Below are 17714 nucleotides of genomic sequence, written 5' to 3'. Positions count from 1 at the left end.
GTTGATTTATTCAGTTAATTATATTTGCTAAAAGTGCATTAAACTGTACCGTTTCTGTGTTTACCAGTTCAGTTTAAATTATACTGAAACTGGGTTGAAATCATTTTGTTGTTGGTGCTCATCTCTGAAGGCAGCATTAAAACTGAAATGAACGGAAAATATTCTTCAGCATATTGCTGTTGTCATATTACTGATGACTCAGATAACCTCTGAAAGGATTCAAATGAACTGGTTAGCCAATTCGGTAAGTCAAGACATGTTATTCAAGATTCACCAGCAGCCAACAGGCCCAGGGTCCTCCAGCATCTCCAGGCCCAGGACTCTCCAGCAGATACCAGGCCCGCCACCAGGCCACGGTCAGGCTCCAATAGCCCGAGACCAGGCTTCCTTATTAGCCTGCAGGCGGAACAGAACGAAACTTCAGTAGTACCATAGCCAGTTTTTGCTTAAACGATACCAACTATGGCTGGTAAAAGTGCCTACTAAATGGTAAATGGACTGATTCTTACACAGTGCTTTTCTACTTTCCCAGAACACTCAAAGTGCTTAACATTCTTAACATGCCACATTCATCCATTTACACAAGCACTTTCTTCTATGCTATGTAAGTGCTTTCTACCTAACACTTGCACACATTCATACTCTGATGGATGCATGTTAGAGTAATTTAGGATTAATATCTTGTCCAGGGATATCTGGCATCCACACTGCCAAGGATTGAACCACCAACCTTCCAATCAGCAGATGACTTGGTCTACCTCCTTAGATGTCAGGAGAGCTTTCTAATACCTCTAAACAACAGAAGTTGCTATTGGATATGATGGAACAGATTAAAGAACTGCAAAAACTAAATGAAGAAAAGGATAAAAAAAATAGCCCTCTTGGTTCCCAAGTGGATGATCTAGAGCAGTATACCTGTATGAATGGCTTAATAGTAAGTGGACTGGAGACCAAACACAGAACGTATGCTAGAGCTGTAGTGGCACAGGAAGTCAATGAGCCTACTAAAGCTGACGTCGACTCTTTGGAGCAACAAACTGTCAATTTCTTCAATGGCAAGTGAATAACTATTAATAGTAAAGACACTGAGGTTTGCCATTCTCTGCCTTCAAAAAGTAATAGAGTAAAACCATCTATAATAATAGGCTTTGTGAATAGAAAATCAAAAAGGACACTGTGAGCTGTGAGGAACCAGTGTCTACATAAACGAGCATCTGACAAAGAAAAATGCAGACATAGCATGACAAGCAGGAATACTAAGAAGACTAAAAACGGTGCAATCAACATCTACATCAAACTCAAAGGAACCCCAGAAGAACAAAAAGTTGTGGTCATTAAATTAGTTTCAGATCTGGATAAATATTAGAAATGAACTATGACAGGTTAAATAAAAAATATAATTCTCCATTAGGAATTCTTAACAACCAACTATACATAAGAATCATATAACATGACAAAATATGATGATAATAACTTTTCTTAGTAAAGTGAGAACCAACCTTCCCTATAAATAATCATTGTATATACATGATTTGGGACTAAAACCCTTTTAGTATACTGATCACAGACTATGGGTCTTGGAAAATGATATAGACCCTGAAAATAATTTCTACACCCATAAAGATGATCAACAATGTGAACGTTATACTAATGACCAGTTTAATGATGTAATAAGCTAGTGTGTGGAACACCTGTACAGATGAAGTTAAGAAAAGTCCATCAATACAAAAATTCACACCAATTTTGCTTTTCTAAGATCAGCTCTATAAATTCTCTCTTGTTCACGTATTACTTTTATCTGTTTATTTAATCACTTTTTTTTAGTGTTATTTCAGGTATTCAGGTTATTTTAGTTATAACATTGTGTGTAATATAGTATAGTATGAAAATATCTTAGCTGACAGAAAAAGAAAGGGAGGGGGAAGTAATAATACAAGGACAGTCCAGGGCAAGGTTTGTGAAACATGGAAAACCCCGCCCGCGCGCAGTGTTGAAAGCGCTACGTGGGTGTGTTGGTGAGTGTATAAAGTGCACAGGGTGAGTATGACTGTGTGAAAACTAGGGTGCTATTAAAACTTGTAAAACTTGCAGGGGCAACATCAGAACGAGTGTCCAAGTGTCCATACGTTGCGGTTGCTGTGCTTCGTCATCTAGCTAGCGCTGCAAAAGAGGAGCGAGCATAAAGGGGATAATGTTTTTTAAAATAGCAGTTAATTTCAAATGCAGCACTTTTATCAGCTCAACAAACATCACCAAACACACAAACTGCAGTTTATCTCACAGTGTGTTGCTAGCCTAAGGTCCAGCTGCTGTATTTCACAGGGAGGCAAAAGAAAGACACCTAACGTCACTAATTGATGAAGAAAGATTAAAAAAAGACAGGACAGGGAAGGAGAGGAAGAAGAGAGGTTATATAGGGACTGCTCAGTCTTGTTTGTGAACTAGAAATTTAAGGATTACATTAAAGATCGGATGTTGGGTAAGGCTCCCCTCTACAATGTGGGCAACAGAAATTCTTTTTAATTTTCTTCTTTTTCTTTGCTCATTTTCTGATTCAAACTGAGTGCATTCATTAAAATTTAGTTTTAAACAGAAGTAAAGTTTGTGATCTCAATATTATTTTATTATTACATTAATATAGAACAAGGTTCAGGTAGCATTGCACAAAAACAGCTGGCAGAAACATCATCCAGAGAGCAACTTTTTACTTTCTTCATTTCAGTGACTGTACTTTTTCACTACTTCAACTTCTACTGGAGTATTTTTCAACACTAGTGTCTGTACTTCTACCCAAGTAGAGAATGTCTGTACTTTCCCACCTCTGGGCAGATGTGACACAACCACCCAACTGCTGCAAGGTAGAGCCCCCTCATCGCCAAAAGCCTCAGTGTCTAACTTGCAGTTTATATCTCTATCACTAAGTCTTTATCTCCTTTGCTATCACTAACTCTATCTCTGTCCCTATCTTATCTACGTCTCTATCACAAACAGTATCTCTATTTTTATCTTCATCTCTGTTGTTATCTATATCTGCCATCAGTGAGGTTTACAGAAGAAACAAAACAATTGAGTGGCAGCTCTCTGGGTGAAAAATGTGCTTTTGATGCCAGAGGCAAGCTATCATCATCAATATGAACCAGCAGCTTGTTGAATCTATGCCATGTTGTATTGAAGTAGTTCTGAAAGCAAAACTCAGTCCAGTGATAACAAGGTGTCTTTACTAAAGTGTCCTGAGATATACAGCGGTAATGTATAACAATGGGATCAAGAAGATGAAGGAACAAATAAAGAAAGAAATGATAATAATAATAACCATTGTGACGCGCTAAAAACTAGCAGTCATCTTGTGAAGGTGTGAATTTGGGTCACCAAAAGCTCTCTTGCACTTTGAAGTATTATCTAGCTGTCTAGATTTTAAGCAGACTCCTGATAAAGATCTCACTTGAGGACGTACAGGAAGTGAAATCTGCTTTTCTACTGTGCTCCTCATTATAAGACTGCTGACTTTAAGACAGTTAGTTTATCTCTGAACATCTAAAGGGATCACATCAATAAAAAAATCAAAAAAAGAGTTCCTGACTTGACGTGTTTGGAAGATACAACACTGAGATATCACCATGTCAGGTGAATACATTTTAATAGTAATGCAGAATTTAGTATATTTAAAGTGTAATATCTTTCAGAGTTCTTAAAAATATATTTTTAATAATGTGTAACGTTCACAGCTGTACAAGTTGCCGCAGGGATTCAAAACCAAATGCTATAATTGAAATTATATCACAATTAGTTCATGATTGCTATTTCTAAATTTAGTCTACACGTTTGTTTTTTATTTTAGTCTACTGTGTTTGAAGATAATTTTTGAAATTATTCAAAAGATATGCATTGCCACAATGTCTTGTGGTTGACCTTTATATCTACAATCATCTCACCCACAAACATGTATTTTTTTTAAGGTAGACAATAGAGTTGTACAATGATAATTATGTTAAATAATATCACTATGACCAAAACATACTAGCGTGAAAAATAATCATTAACAAACAGGCCAAATTGAATAGTAACGTTTATTACGCCTGCTGAAATGAGCAGGTTTATGATTGTACAAGCTGACGCTGGGTTTATGGGTTTAAAGCCTTTTATGACCTTTCTTCAGAATAGTTACAGGTTTAAATCATAGCCAAGGAGACTTAAATCCTACTTTAATACAGGAGCGTCACATTATGGATTGATGTGAAGTGGTGAGAACTTTCCTAAGGAGGGAGTACCTGTGACAACCAAAAGGTGGCAATCAATTATCAACTGGCTGGGGGCCAAAAGCCCAATGCAGCAGAGCTGAATGGAGTAGCATTTGTGGTGCTCATGGTTAAGGAAATTTCCCTTTTCAAACAGCAACATGTCGGCAAGAATACTACTGCTACTACTTTAACTAGCACGTTCTTCTTCTGTCCCAATAAAAACGGATGAAGCAGCAATACTATTTAATTTTCTATTCACCTTCCTCAGGAGACAAAAAGCAAAAATTTATATATATATATATATATATATATATATATATATATATATATATATAAATTTTTTTTCTTTATCCAGATAATACAATTAACTTTACATTTGATCAACTTGCATATGTTTTTTGACTATGCATCTAAATATTACAAACAGAGTTGAAAGACTATTACTGATACTACTACTAGTACTAATGACATCATTCTCTCTCTCTCAGCAGAATTTAATGACAGAGAAGACAATTATGGCAATTACAGTGATTTTGATTATGGAGACTATGCTCCAGCCAACTCCACCGATGTAAAGGAATTCAGCCAAGTGTTTCTTGCTATTCTCTACAGTTCGGTTTTCATCCTGGGCTTCATAGGTACGTGCGTCTTCTTGTGTCTATATTGTGGGGATTGTATTGTATTTACACATTGCAGGGACCTGTTGTCCCTTATGGGAACAGAAAGCACGTTTTAGGCCTAAACTCTGTATGCAGGTGTGTTTATGTGCAACACAACAACATGAGACCGACAGAGAGAAAGAGACAGAAAGAATATGTAACAGTGTGACATTTACACTTATTGCATCTTTTCTCCCAAAGGTAACGGACTAGTGGTGTGTGTCCTGGTGAAGCATCGCAATCAGAGCAACCTGACAGACATCTGCCTCTTCAACCTGGCTCTCTCTGACCTCCTCTTCGTCTTCATGCTGCCTTTCTTCTCTCACAATACCAGGGTTGGCCAGTGGACCTTTGGAGACTTCATGTGCCGTTTGATCTCTGGCTCTCACCACATTGGCTTCTTCAGCAGCATCTTCTTCATGGTTGTCATGACGCTGGACCGCTACATGATCATCATGCACGCTCACAGGGTTGCACGTTATCGCACAAAGAAGGCAGCCATCATTCTGACCGTGCTCGTTTGGATGCTGAGCTTGTTTGTGTCTCTGCCGGATTTTATCTTCATACAGGAAACAAAAGAGTCCCAGAAGTTTGAATGTGACTATCCTAAGGAGAGCAAAGTCTGGGAGCATTACAACCTGTTCACCACAAATGTGCTGGGTCTTGTGATTCCCGTGCTGGTGATGGTAGGTTGCTACTCCAGGATCATCCCCAGGCTGGTAAACATGAGAACCGCAAAGAAGCACCGCATCGTCAAGCTGATCATCTGTATAGTGGTTGTATTCTTCTTCCTCTGGGCTCCATATAACATTTCCCTTTTCCTGGAGTTTCTTCAGGAAAGAGAAATAATCCTCAATGATGAAACCTGGTACAACAATGTAAAGCTGTCAATAACAGTGACCGAAGCCTTAGCTTACACTCACTGCTGTCTGAATCCCATCATTTATGCTTTTGTGGGAGAGAAGTTTATGAGACGAGCCTTGCAGCTGCTGAAAAAGTTGATGCCTGGTTACAGCAGAGATCTGACAGACAGCTCATTCAGGAGGAGCTCAGTTATGTCCAGGGGCTCTGAAATCACCTCCTCCTTTAAACTGTAGGAGGTGGAGGGCAGTTGTAAGTATTTTGTCATGAATGTTTCACCCTGTTATTACTGCAGACCGTGCATCATGTTCGTATTGTTCATTTGGTCACTTCTATCTGACAAATACCACAGTGTTCTTCACCTGTGAGTCACCTTCAAAATGTCTCTGTACACTTTTGGACCCTTTGCATTTACATTGGTTTATATTTGATTCTGACCATAAGATTGTAGAAGTAAATTCTGCCTACTTATAAAATTAACATGTTAGCACTGCTAACTGCTTTATAGAATCTCAAGTATCTTACTATGTGATGCCCTTCCTTGTTTTGCTCAGGCTGACTTACATTAGATGGTCCATTAAACTGAACCTGCTGTTTATAGCAACTTGTAACAGTTTGCTTTGTTCTTCACACATTTTTAATGAGTTTGCTATTTTGCAGAAATGCACCAAAAATAGCGTACAACAGTTTTAGATTTTCTTTAAGCAAAAGAAGATGTGAAATAGCTGCATGTGTGAATCGTAATTTTCTCTACTTCCACGTTGTTTTCTGATGTTCAGCCTTATATAGTTCTTTTGTTTGTAGTATTATGTTGTGGATCCTTGTATTTGTCATTGTTTACCAATGGAGCTGATTGGAGTCAGGCATCCAATCATCTGCTTTCCGGATTTTGTATTATTGCTTTGCTAAGACAATAAATGATACTGCAGATCTCGAACTCATGTCACATGAAGGTCATAAAGTGGACTGTCATGTTGGAGAAGTACATTATTGCTTTTGAGAAGAATATTTGCAGCGAGCATGTTCTTCTGTTTCTCATTATTATTGTAATGACAAATTCTGTACACAGTGATGAAAACAAAGAAGATCAAAAGTTCTTTGAGATGGAGGTAGTTGTTCACATTCATAAAACAGCAGCATGATGTCATATAGAGGAACATTAGTGGAGGTAGACTTTATCAATAGTTAGAATATTCAGGGAAAGTTGATCAAGTTAAGCTTTCGAATTATTTTTGTTAGTAAAGATTAGTATTATAGATTTTTTTAACAAGTATTATTTTTTGAAACGAAACAAACAAAACAACTCTTTATCTGAAAACATTTTTCAGTGTCTCTTTATTTTTACTCATATTAACACAAAAGGCCAGTTTTGCTGAAAAATACAACTCCTTTGTCTGGTGAAAGTACGTTTTAGGATAAGCAGTAACAAGCCCCTTCATGTCCTTAAATTAAATAAATTCTTTTTAAAAAAAGAATAAAGGCGTGATGAGTCCTTTAGGTGTACAAATGGAATAGTTTTGCCACTGCATCAAATATTACCTGGAAACAGTTCAGTAATCCAAAAATAATGGGTTTTTTCCCCATGTAGAATTCAAATACTTGGAATTTTCATATTTTCACATATAGTATGTTAATAAAAGGTTCAAAGGATATGAGTGACAACTGTTGCAAAACTGAACAGATTGTGTCACTACATGCAGACATGGTGAAGTTCACCCAATGAAGTTCAAGGTGAGCATCAAAATGTCAAAGAAAGCTGACTTAAGGGACGTTGAAGACAGGATGGTTTGCAGTGCCAAAGGGGATGGTGTATGTACTTCAGAAAATGAAAATGAGCATTCAGACATGCAGTCGTGGTCAAGTCAACCTGCTAAAGTTCACAGTGAGCATCAGAATAGAGAACATTTCTGCTAAAGTGTCCTGTGAGTGTAGAATCTATGATGAGCAGCCGGGCTGTACGACAGTGAGACCGAGAAGAGGAAGAAACAAACAATAATAGTAACGAAAATGATACTAATAAAGTCTCTTGTACTTTATATAAAAACCAGCAATCATTTTGTAAAGGTGTGAATTTGTACCACCATATGCTGTGTTGTTCTTTGAAGTATTTGTAATGACCTCACTTAAGGACAAACAGGAAGTGAAATCTGCTTTTCTTATTTTGCACTTCTCATGATCAGATTGCTGACTTTAAGACTGTTAGTTAATTCCTCCATATCTAAAGAGATCACATCAATAAAACACGAAAAAAACAAGCCTTGTGTTGTGTTTGGAACAAAGAGAACAACAAAGTCTGGGAGCGTTACAACCTGTTCACCACAAATGTGCTGGGTCTTGTGATTCCCGTGCTGGTGATGGTAGGTTGCTACTCCAGGATCATCCCCAGGCTGGTAAACATGAGGACCACGAAGAAGCACCGCATCGTCAAGCTGATAATTTGTTTAGTGGTTGTATTTTTCTTGCTCTGGGCTCCATATAACATTTCCTTTTCCTGGAGTTTCTTCAGGAAAGAGAAATAATCCTCAATGATGGAACATGGGAGTAGCAGTAACCGAGGCCTTTGCTTACACTCACTGCTGCCTGAACCCCATCATTTATGCTTTTGTGGGAGAGAAGTTTATGATACGAGCCTTGCAGCTGCTGAAAAAGTTGATGCCTGCAGAGATGTGTTAGACAACTCATTTAGTACACATTCAAATCCTCTGATGTCACCTCCACTTTTATCTAGTAACTTTTTTTGCTCATTACTTCACAATGTAACACCCCTGTGTCAGATGTTATTGGGATTCAGTGCTGCATAAATGAAACTGAACTGAACTGAAGGTGGAGGGCAGACGAAACTCGTGTGACATGAATGTTTCACCTTGTTATTACTGCAGGCCGTGTCTTGTTCATGTTCTTTTTGTTTGTTTGGTCACTTCCTTGTTCTGCTCAGGCTAAATGACACTTTTTGGTCTGTTAAACTGAGCCTGCTGTGTATAGAATCTGTAACAGTTTGATTTCTTCACACATTTTTTTCATGAGCTTCCATGTTTGCAGAAAAATATAAAAAAAAGGGCCTAAAATGGTTTCAGATCTCCTTTGTACAAAACTTGCTCATTGCCTTACTGTCATTCGCCCTACTTCCACATTTTCATGTTTTATACTCTTCTTCTTCACTTGTTCTACGTTATGGTTCCTCATATTTGTCATTACTTGGTACTCGGATTGATTCAAGTCAGACATCCATTCATTTCTTATCCCGATTTTGTTTTCTTGAAACAATAAATGATAATGCAAATCTTGAACTTACATCAAATGAAGGTCATAAATTGGATTGTCATGTTGGAGAAGTGCATTGTTCATTCTGAGAATATATTTGCAGTGAGAATGTTACTGCATTGACAAAATCTGTAGTGAAAGTGAAAATTAAATCTGCATTTCCTCTTTTTTGTGCTTCTCGTTATCAGACTGCTGACTTTAAGACAGTCAATCTCTGCACATCTAAAGAGATCACATCAATAAAAAAAACAAAAAGGAGAAGCCTTGAATTATAATTCCTGACTTCACCTGATTTAAAACGACATCACTGCTATATGACCATGTCAGGTAAATATCTTTGAACAGTAATACAAAGTATATATATATATAAAATTCCCCGCTCGCCCCTGCGGGCAGTCAATTCTTCAAGCTTGGGTCCTCTACCAGAGGCCTGGAAGCTTGAGGGTCCTGCCAGTAGGTGTGAACCATGTAGGGGCCTAGTGCTGTCCAACTCTTCATACTGGAGACACTTCCTTGGATATCTGCCACTGTGATGGTTACTGGACTCTGTTCAGGGAGGTTGCTGTGGTTTGTCCTCAGATAAGATAAGATAAGATAACCTTTATTAGTCCCACACGTGGGAAATTTGTTTTGTCACAGCAGGAAGTGGACAGTGCAAAAGTTATGAGGCAAAAATTAGAATACAATAAGAATAAATACAGTACACAACTGTACAGAATAGAATAAAATAAAATACTATATGCAGTAGAATAAAATAAAATAAATATACAATAAGATAAAAATAGAATACAAATACAAATACTATATACAACTGAGTAAAAATACATCCACTAGCCATAGATCCACTAGCCACTGAGCATTGCCGTTATGGGTTGCGTCCTTCTCCCATATGCTCTTCCAGTATTGTTCCGTATTGTTCACTTGCCACTGAGAGTACACCTTGGATGGTTCTGTGGAGACCGGGCCGGTACCAAACGACTCACGGACTGGTACCGGTCCGAGGCCCGGGGGTTGGGGACCACTGCGCTATACAAATACAGGCCATTTACGATTTAGTTCAGCTGGCACCAGTCCACAAAGTCTTTGGTCAGTCCTCTGTACTCCTTGTCGTCCCCATCAGTGATGAGGCCGACTATTGCAGAGTCATAAGAGAATAGTGATGGGTCGTTCGCGAACGAAATGGCTCTTAGAGCCGGCTCCTTATCGCGAGCCGTCACGTGGGTTTTCTTTTTTTTTTTTTTTCTCTCAGCCTCTCTCTCGCACTTTTTTTCTGCTTCACTCAGCAAGCGAGCCTTGTGCTTTACGCTGGGCAGAGGGGGGAGGGGCGGTAATTACACTCAGTAACACAGGAACAGATCCAGAGGAGGAGAGAGAAAAAGAGAGCCAGGGACAACAACGTCACATTAGAAAGGTATAGTAATCATCGACAACTATTTTCGGTTGCAGATGATAAAGGATTCATCAAGTTTATTCATGTGTTTTGTCTCTAGGGACCACCGCATATATTTATATATAAACATATATATATAAAACCACTTTTTTTTACGTTAGTAATTCCTTTTGTGCATAATTTTATAATATTGTTAATAATAAATTAATTAAAGCAACAAAACAACCTGAAGAGCCGGTTCGGAGCCGAAAGAGCCGGCTCTTTTTAGTGAGCTGAACCGAAAGAGCCGGATCCCTAAAAAGAGCCGGAAATCCCATCACTATAAGAGAACTTCTGCAGGAAGCACTGGGTGGAGTTGTGGGAGAAGTCTGCAGTGTAGATGGTGAAGAGGAACGGAGCCAGAACCGTTCCCTGTGGGGCCCCCGTACTGCAGATGAACCTAACCACAGCTCAGTGCAGTGGCTTCGGCAATGGAGATGCTGAACATGGTCCATCCCGACTCAATATTCCCAGTCTCCTTCTGAATACTGCTGAAGATCTGCCGGAGGTGTGCGTCGAAGATCTCGCAAACTGGGGCCTCTGCTAGGCATTCCCAGCAAATCAAATCAAATCAAATCAAATCACTTTTATTGTCACATCACATGTGCAGGCACACTGGCACAGCACATGCAAGTGAAATTCTTGTGTGCGAGCCCCACAAGCAACAGAGATGTGCAAACACAACAACACAAACGAGCAAAATACAAGAATGGCCAACCTGAAACTAATAAATATATGTACAATATATAATAGTGTATGCATTTCTGGATGTGTATACTAAATATTTTCCTACGTGTGTGTGTGTGTGTGTGTGTGTGTATACACATTTTTACAAATTAAATAGTAAAAAAAAAAAATAAAAAAAATAAAAATAATAATAATAAAATATATAAAATATACAGAGTTGAATATGTGCAAAACAAGTGGCATTTATATACAGTGTGGAGTGCATAATGTTGAAGTTCCAGTAGTGAAGCTGAGGTGTCTATGACGTGTTCAGCAGTCTGATGGCCTGATGGAAGAAGCTGTCTCTCAGTCTGCTGGTACGGGACCGGATGCTGCAGAACCTCCTTCCTGATGGAAGCAGTCTGAACAGTTTATGGCTGGGGTGACTGGAGTCCTTGATGATCCTCCCCGCTTTCCTCAGGCACCGCTTCCTGTAGATGTCTTGGAGGGAGGGAAGCTCACCTCCAATTATCCGTTCAGAGCACCACACTACTCGCTGGAGAGCTTTGCAGTTGTAGGCGGTGCTGTTGCCATACCAGGTGGTGATGCATCCAGTGAGGATGCTCTCAATGGCACAGTGATAGAAGGTCCTGAGGATGCGGGGGCTCATGCCGAATCTTTTCAGTCTCCTGAGAAAGAAGAGGCGCTGCTGCGCCTTCTTCACTGTTTTGTTTGTGTGTACTGACCACGTAAGATCCTCAGCCAGATGTACTCCAAGGAACCGGAAGCTGCTCACTCTCTCCACAGCAGCGCCGTTGATGGTGATGGGGGTGTGTACTTCTCTGCACCTCCGGAAGTCCACTATCAACTCCTTTGTCTTTGCGACGTTGAGGGTGAGATGGTTGTCTTGACACCAGTGGGTCAGGGCGCTGACCTCCTCCCTGTAAGCCGTCTCATCACCGTTGGTGATAAGACCCACCACTGTAGTGTCGTCCGCAAACTTCACAATGATGTTGGAGCTGTTAGTGGCTGTGCAGTCGTAGGTGTAGAGTGAGTACAGGAGAGGGCTCAGTACACACCCCTGTGGAGCACCAGTGTTCAGTGTGATGGGGGATGAGGTGATGCTGCCCAGTCTGACCACCTGGCGTCTGTCAGACAGGAAGCTAAGGATCCAGCTGCAGAGGGAGCTGCTCAGTCCTAGATCCTGCAGTTTCCTGTCCAGCTTCGAGGGAACGATGGTATTGAATGCTGAGCTGTAATCTACAAACAGCATCCTCACATACGTGTCTCTCTTCTCCAGGTGTGACAGGGCAGTGTGTAGTGTCAGGGCTATGGCATCATCAGTGGACCTGTTGTGGCGGTATGCAAACTGTAGAGGGTCCAGTGAGTCGGGTAGTGCAGAGCAGATGAAGTCCCTGACCAGCTTCTCGAAGCATTTGCTTACGATGGGGGTCAGGGCTACAGGTCGCCAGTCGTTCAATGAGGAGATGGTGGAGGATTTGGGTACAGGGACGATGGTGGCCATTTTGAAGCAGGCTGGGACTACAGACAGAGAGAGGGAAAGGTTGAAGATGTGCGTGAACACTCCAGCCAGCTGAGCCGCGCATGACCTGAGGACGCGGCCGGGAATCCCGTCCGGACCAGTAGCTTTGCGTGCGTTCACCTTCCTGAAGCACCTCCGCACATCCTCCTCAGACACAGTGTGCGCACACAGACACAGTGTGTCTGTGTGCGCTCAGACACAGTGTGCGCACACACTGTGTCTGAGCACACAGCACACCCTCACTATACGTTTAGGCACGCCAGTTCAGTCCAGTTACCTCACCAACCCTTTTTGCGTTACATGCTGAGCCACTAGCGCAAGAAGTGCAGCAACACCCAAATTTGGAGGAAGTTACTCTAGCTGAACAAAAACATCTTATTGGATTATTTGCTGATGATATCATTGTTTTCTTACGAGATTCTGACAAATGCTTTCCAATTCTGATGCAATTATTCCATACTTACGAAAATCTATCGGGCTACACAATTAATGTATCCAAAACACAAATTCTATCATTTAACTATTCACCTTATCAAAAGATTAGAGACGAATATAAACTAAAGTGGCACTTGAACACCATGAAATATTTGGGCATAACCTTGACAAAATGACTATCATCCGCTATGTTTGAGACAAACTGCAATCAGGTGGAAGGTAACATAAAAAAAGAATTAGAACGGTGGTCAACAATACCTACAAATTTCTACTCTAGAATCCAAATAATAAAGATAAACATTCTCCCAAGATTACTGTACTTGGACCAGTCACTCCCACTTCCTATACCTCAAAGTAAATATAAGATATGGGAAAAAATGGTCACGAGGTTTTTATGGGATGGGAAAAAGCCAAGAACAAGGACAACAACACTGCAACTCCCGAAGTGTAAGGGAGGGATGGCTTTGCCCAATCTAAGGGAATACTTTTATGCAGCTCAATTTAGACCCCTTGTTTGTTGGCGTAGACCAGACTATGAGGCAAAAGAAATTGAGAGAGAAATCGAGGGAAACAAAATGCAAATTTTTATCTCTGACAAACAACTAATGACCACTTATAGAAGTAGAATGAACCAAATTTTGAAATTTACATTAGAAATATGGCACACAGTAATAGAAAAATGCCAGTTAAAGGAAAAATTATTTTTACTGAAATGATTCAGACAAGTCCAAAGACATGCAGCTTATGGGGATAGGTTAATTGGATAATCTAAATTGCCACTAGGTGTGAATGTGTGAATGAATGTGAGTGCGAATGGTTGTCTGTCCCTGTGTGTTGGCTCTGTGACAGACTGGCGACCTGTCCAGAGCGTACCCCGCCTCTCGCCCTATGACAGCTGGGATAGGCTCCAGCGCCCCCCGCGACCCTGAAAAGGAGAAGCGGAAGCGAATGGATGGATGATTCAGACAAGATTAAAAAATTTAAACCAGGACAATGGGACCAAACGTTTAAGCAATGGAAATTAAAAGGGATTACAGCAGTTTGTACACTAATGAAAAATGGAACACTAATGAGTTTCCAACAACTAAAAAATAAATACAAATTGGAAAATAGAGACTTTTTTAGATACCTGCAAGTAAGGGATTACAGCACAAAACAAATAAAGACCAACTGGTTTAAAAAACCATTGGGTATAATCAGACTAGTGAACAATTGCTATGAACAAAAACAATTCAAACCAATTCCCACCTTTTACAGATCATTAGAAGAAGGTAGACAGGATACAACCTGTTACCTTAAAAAGAAATGGGAAACTGAACTGACCATAAATATAACAGAGAAAGAATGGCTCAGTATGTGTGAAACACAACACAGTTCAACAAATTCGCCGTTGTGAAGGGAATTTTGCTGGACAAATCTGACCCGTTTTTTCATAACACCCCAAATTAAAAGCAAACGGATCTCAAGTCCACAGAGCTGTTGGGGGTCGTGTGGAGAAACGGAAGCTGATCATTCACACGTATTTTGGAAGTGCATAAAAAAAAAAAAAAAAGTACTGGGAAGATCTCAAAATGAACATGGATAATATTCTTGGTTATGCACTCCCAAACACCTGCCAAATTATGTACCTTGGAAACATAAAGGATCTGGTAAAGAAGGAGGACATGTATCTAGTAAAAATAATTCTAGCCGCAACAAAGAAAGCAATCACAAAGAACTGGCCACAACCAGACCCTCCCACTCAACAAGATTGGATTAGGAATGTAGAAGGCATCTCAGAGATGGAACTAATTACATACAATATTAGACCGATGGGATGTAAATATGATAGACAATGGGGGAAGTGGAAAGCTTGTTTAAGTTGCACCTTACAACATACTAAGAAATCTGCATGTGATAAAAGGTGAAAAAAAGTAATGTAAACTCCAGACTGTTTGTTTGTTTGTAATGTTCTTTACTGTAATGTTTTTTATACTAACTAAAATTAATGAATTGCAAAATAACAACATGTGAACAACAGAGAGAAAGAGACAGAAAGAATATGTAACAGTGTGACAGGTACACTTATTGCATCTTTTCTCACAAAAGTAATGGACTAGTTGTGTGTCCTGGTGAAGCATCGCAATTAGTGCAACCTGACAGACATCTGCCTCTTCAACCTGGCACTCTCTGACCTCCTCTTCGTCTTCACGCTGCCTTTCTACTCTCTCTATGCCAGGGTCGGCCAGTGGACTTCTGGAGACTTCATGTGCCGTTTGATCTCCGGCTCTCACCACATTGGCTTCTTCAGCAGCATCTTCTTCATGGTTGTCATGACGCTGGACCGCTACATGATCATCGTGCACGCTCACAGGGTTGCACGTTATCGCACAAAGAGGGCAGCCATCATTCTGACCGTGCTCGTTTGGATGCTGAGCTTGTTTGTCTCTCTGCCGGATTTTATCTTCACACAGGAAACAAAAGAGTCCCAGAAGTTTGGATGTGACTATCCCAAGGAGAGAAAAGTGCTGGGTCACGTTATTCCCTTGCTGGTGATGGTAGGTTGCTACTTTAGGATCATCCCCAGCAGAGTAACGCGTTACTGTAATCTGATTACTTTTTTCAAGTAACGAGTAAAGTAAGGGATTACTATTGCAAAAACGGTAATTAGATTACTGTTACTTTCCCGTAGGAACGCTGCGTTACTGCGTTACTAAAACCGTGATTTTTTGCGAGAATGTCTCACGACAGTGACGTAAGCGAGTGCGCCGTTAGTGACAACAGCTGTGTGCAGATCAACAATGGATCACATATCAATTGTGGGAGAGAGTATGAGCGTGCAGCGTTTAAAGCGTGGAAGTACTGACCTTACTTTCAGTTTGATTCCATAAAAAGTGACAAAAACATTAGCGTCCATCGTGCGTGGGGAGAAAACTTCTTTTTACAGCGAAAAAAAACCCCCCTAAACTTCCAAGCAAGCACCGAGTGCACAACGACGTAATGGGAAATTCACAGAGAAACTCGCGGATTCTTCAACTGACCGCGGCACACCTGCACCAGGGTAAACCTCCGCCTACCGCAGTCCTGCTTTACAGGTGAAAATAGAGCAACAGGACCGCTGAGTCTTTGACTTTATTTATTTTCTGCTGTGTTTTACTTGCATCTATTTGAAAGACTGAGTGTAAACACAAAAAATATTTTATTTTATGTGCTGGAATGTGCAGAAAATAGGTTTAAATGTTAAACAAATTTATTCAAGTCAGAGAATGTAGCATATAATTAAATTTTTGCTTGATGCATAAAGTTAAAAGATTAAAACTGATAAAACAAGTTAAAAAAAAAAGAGACTTTTCCATTTGATTAAACTTTGTATGATGGATTATGTAGAAAAAGTAGAATTGGGCTGAAAGATCTATCGCTTTATCACCTATTCAGGTTGTAAACCGTGTTTTTAAAAAGTAACTAAGTAATTAATTACTTTTGAAAATAAGTAATCAGTAAAGTAACGGGATTACTTTTTTGGGGAACTAATCAGTAATTAGTTACTGATTACTTTTTTCAAGTAACTTGACCAACACTGATCCCCAGGCTGGTGAGTATGAGGACCGCGAAGAAGCACCACATCGTCAAGCTGATCATCTGTATAGTGGTTTTATTTTTCTTGCTCTGGACTCCATATAACATTTCCCTTTTCCTGGAGTTTCTTCAGGAAAGAGGAATAATCCTCAATGATGAAACATGGGACAAAAATTTATTGCTGTCAGTAGCAGTGACTGAAGCCTTAGCTTACACTCACTGCTGTCTGAATCCAATCATATATGCTTTTGTGGGAGAGAAGTTCATGAGACGAGCCTTGCAGGTGCTGAAATAGTTGGTGCCTGGTACAGCACCTCATTCAGGAGAAGTAAGATTCGCATTTCAAAACTTTTTTTTTTTTGCATTTGGGTTTGCTTTTTATGTTCACTTGGCAAGGTGCAGTATTAGTCAGGCAATGTGCAATTCCTGTTTTAACTTGGGCACACACCATATGGAAATTAAGTCTTTCATAGGTGCTCATGGTGAACATGATTTGCTGTGTGCAGTGTTGGTCAAGTTACTTGAAAAAAGTAATCAGTAACTAATTACTGATTACTTCCCCAAAAAAGTAATCCCGTTATTTTACTGATTACTTATTTTCAAAAGTAATTAATTACTTAGTTACTTAGTTACTTTTTAAAAACACGATTTACAACCTGAAGAGGTGATAAAGCGATAGATCTTTCAACCCAATTCTACTTTTTCTACATAATCCATCATACAAAATGTAATCAAATGGAAAAGTCTCTTTTTTTAAATTTGTTTTATCCGTTTTAATCTTTTAACTTTATGCATCAAGCAAAAATTTAATTATATGCTACATTCTCTGACTTGAATAAATTTGTTTAACATTTAAACCTATTTTCTGCACATTTCAGCACATAAAATAAAATATTGTTTGTGTTTACACTCAGTCTTTCAAATAGATGCAAGTAAAACACAGCAGAAAATAAATAAAGTCAAAGACTCAGCGGTCCTGTTGCTCTATTTTCACCTGTAAAGCAGGACTGCGGTAGGCGGAGGTTTACCCTGGTGTAGGTGTGCCGCGGTCAGTTGAAGAATCCGCG

General features: G+C 39.7%; 2 pseudogenes; both read left to right on the top strand.

Annotated features, from left to right (window-relative positions):
* The first annotated feature begins 256 nt into the window (after window positions 1–256).
* Window positions 257–5969, top strand: LOC113032068 (C-C chemokine receptor type 1-like; annotated as a pseudogene).
* Window positions 5970–14669: 8700 nt separating this feature from the next.
* Window positions 14670–16942, top strand: LOC113032067 (C-C chemokine receptor type 2-like; annotated as a pseudogene).
* Window positions 16943–17714: the final 772 nt, after the last annotated feature.

This window comes from Astatotilapia calliptera, chromosome 11, assembly GCF_900246225.1.
Source record: "Astatotilapia calliptera chromosome 11, fAstCal1.2, whole genome shotgun sequence".
Lineage (NCBI taxonomy): Eukaryota > Metazoa > Chordata > Actinopteri > Cichliformes > Cichlidae > Astatotilapia > Astatotilapia calliptera.
The sequence above is the reverse complement of the archived record's forward strand: the minus strand, read 5'-3'. Positions and strand labels throughout refer to the sequence as shown.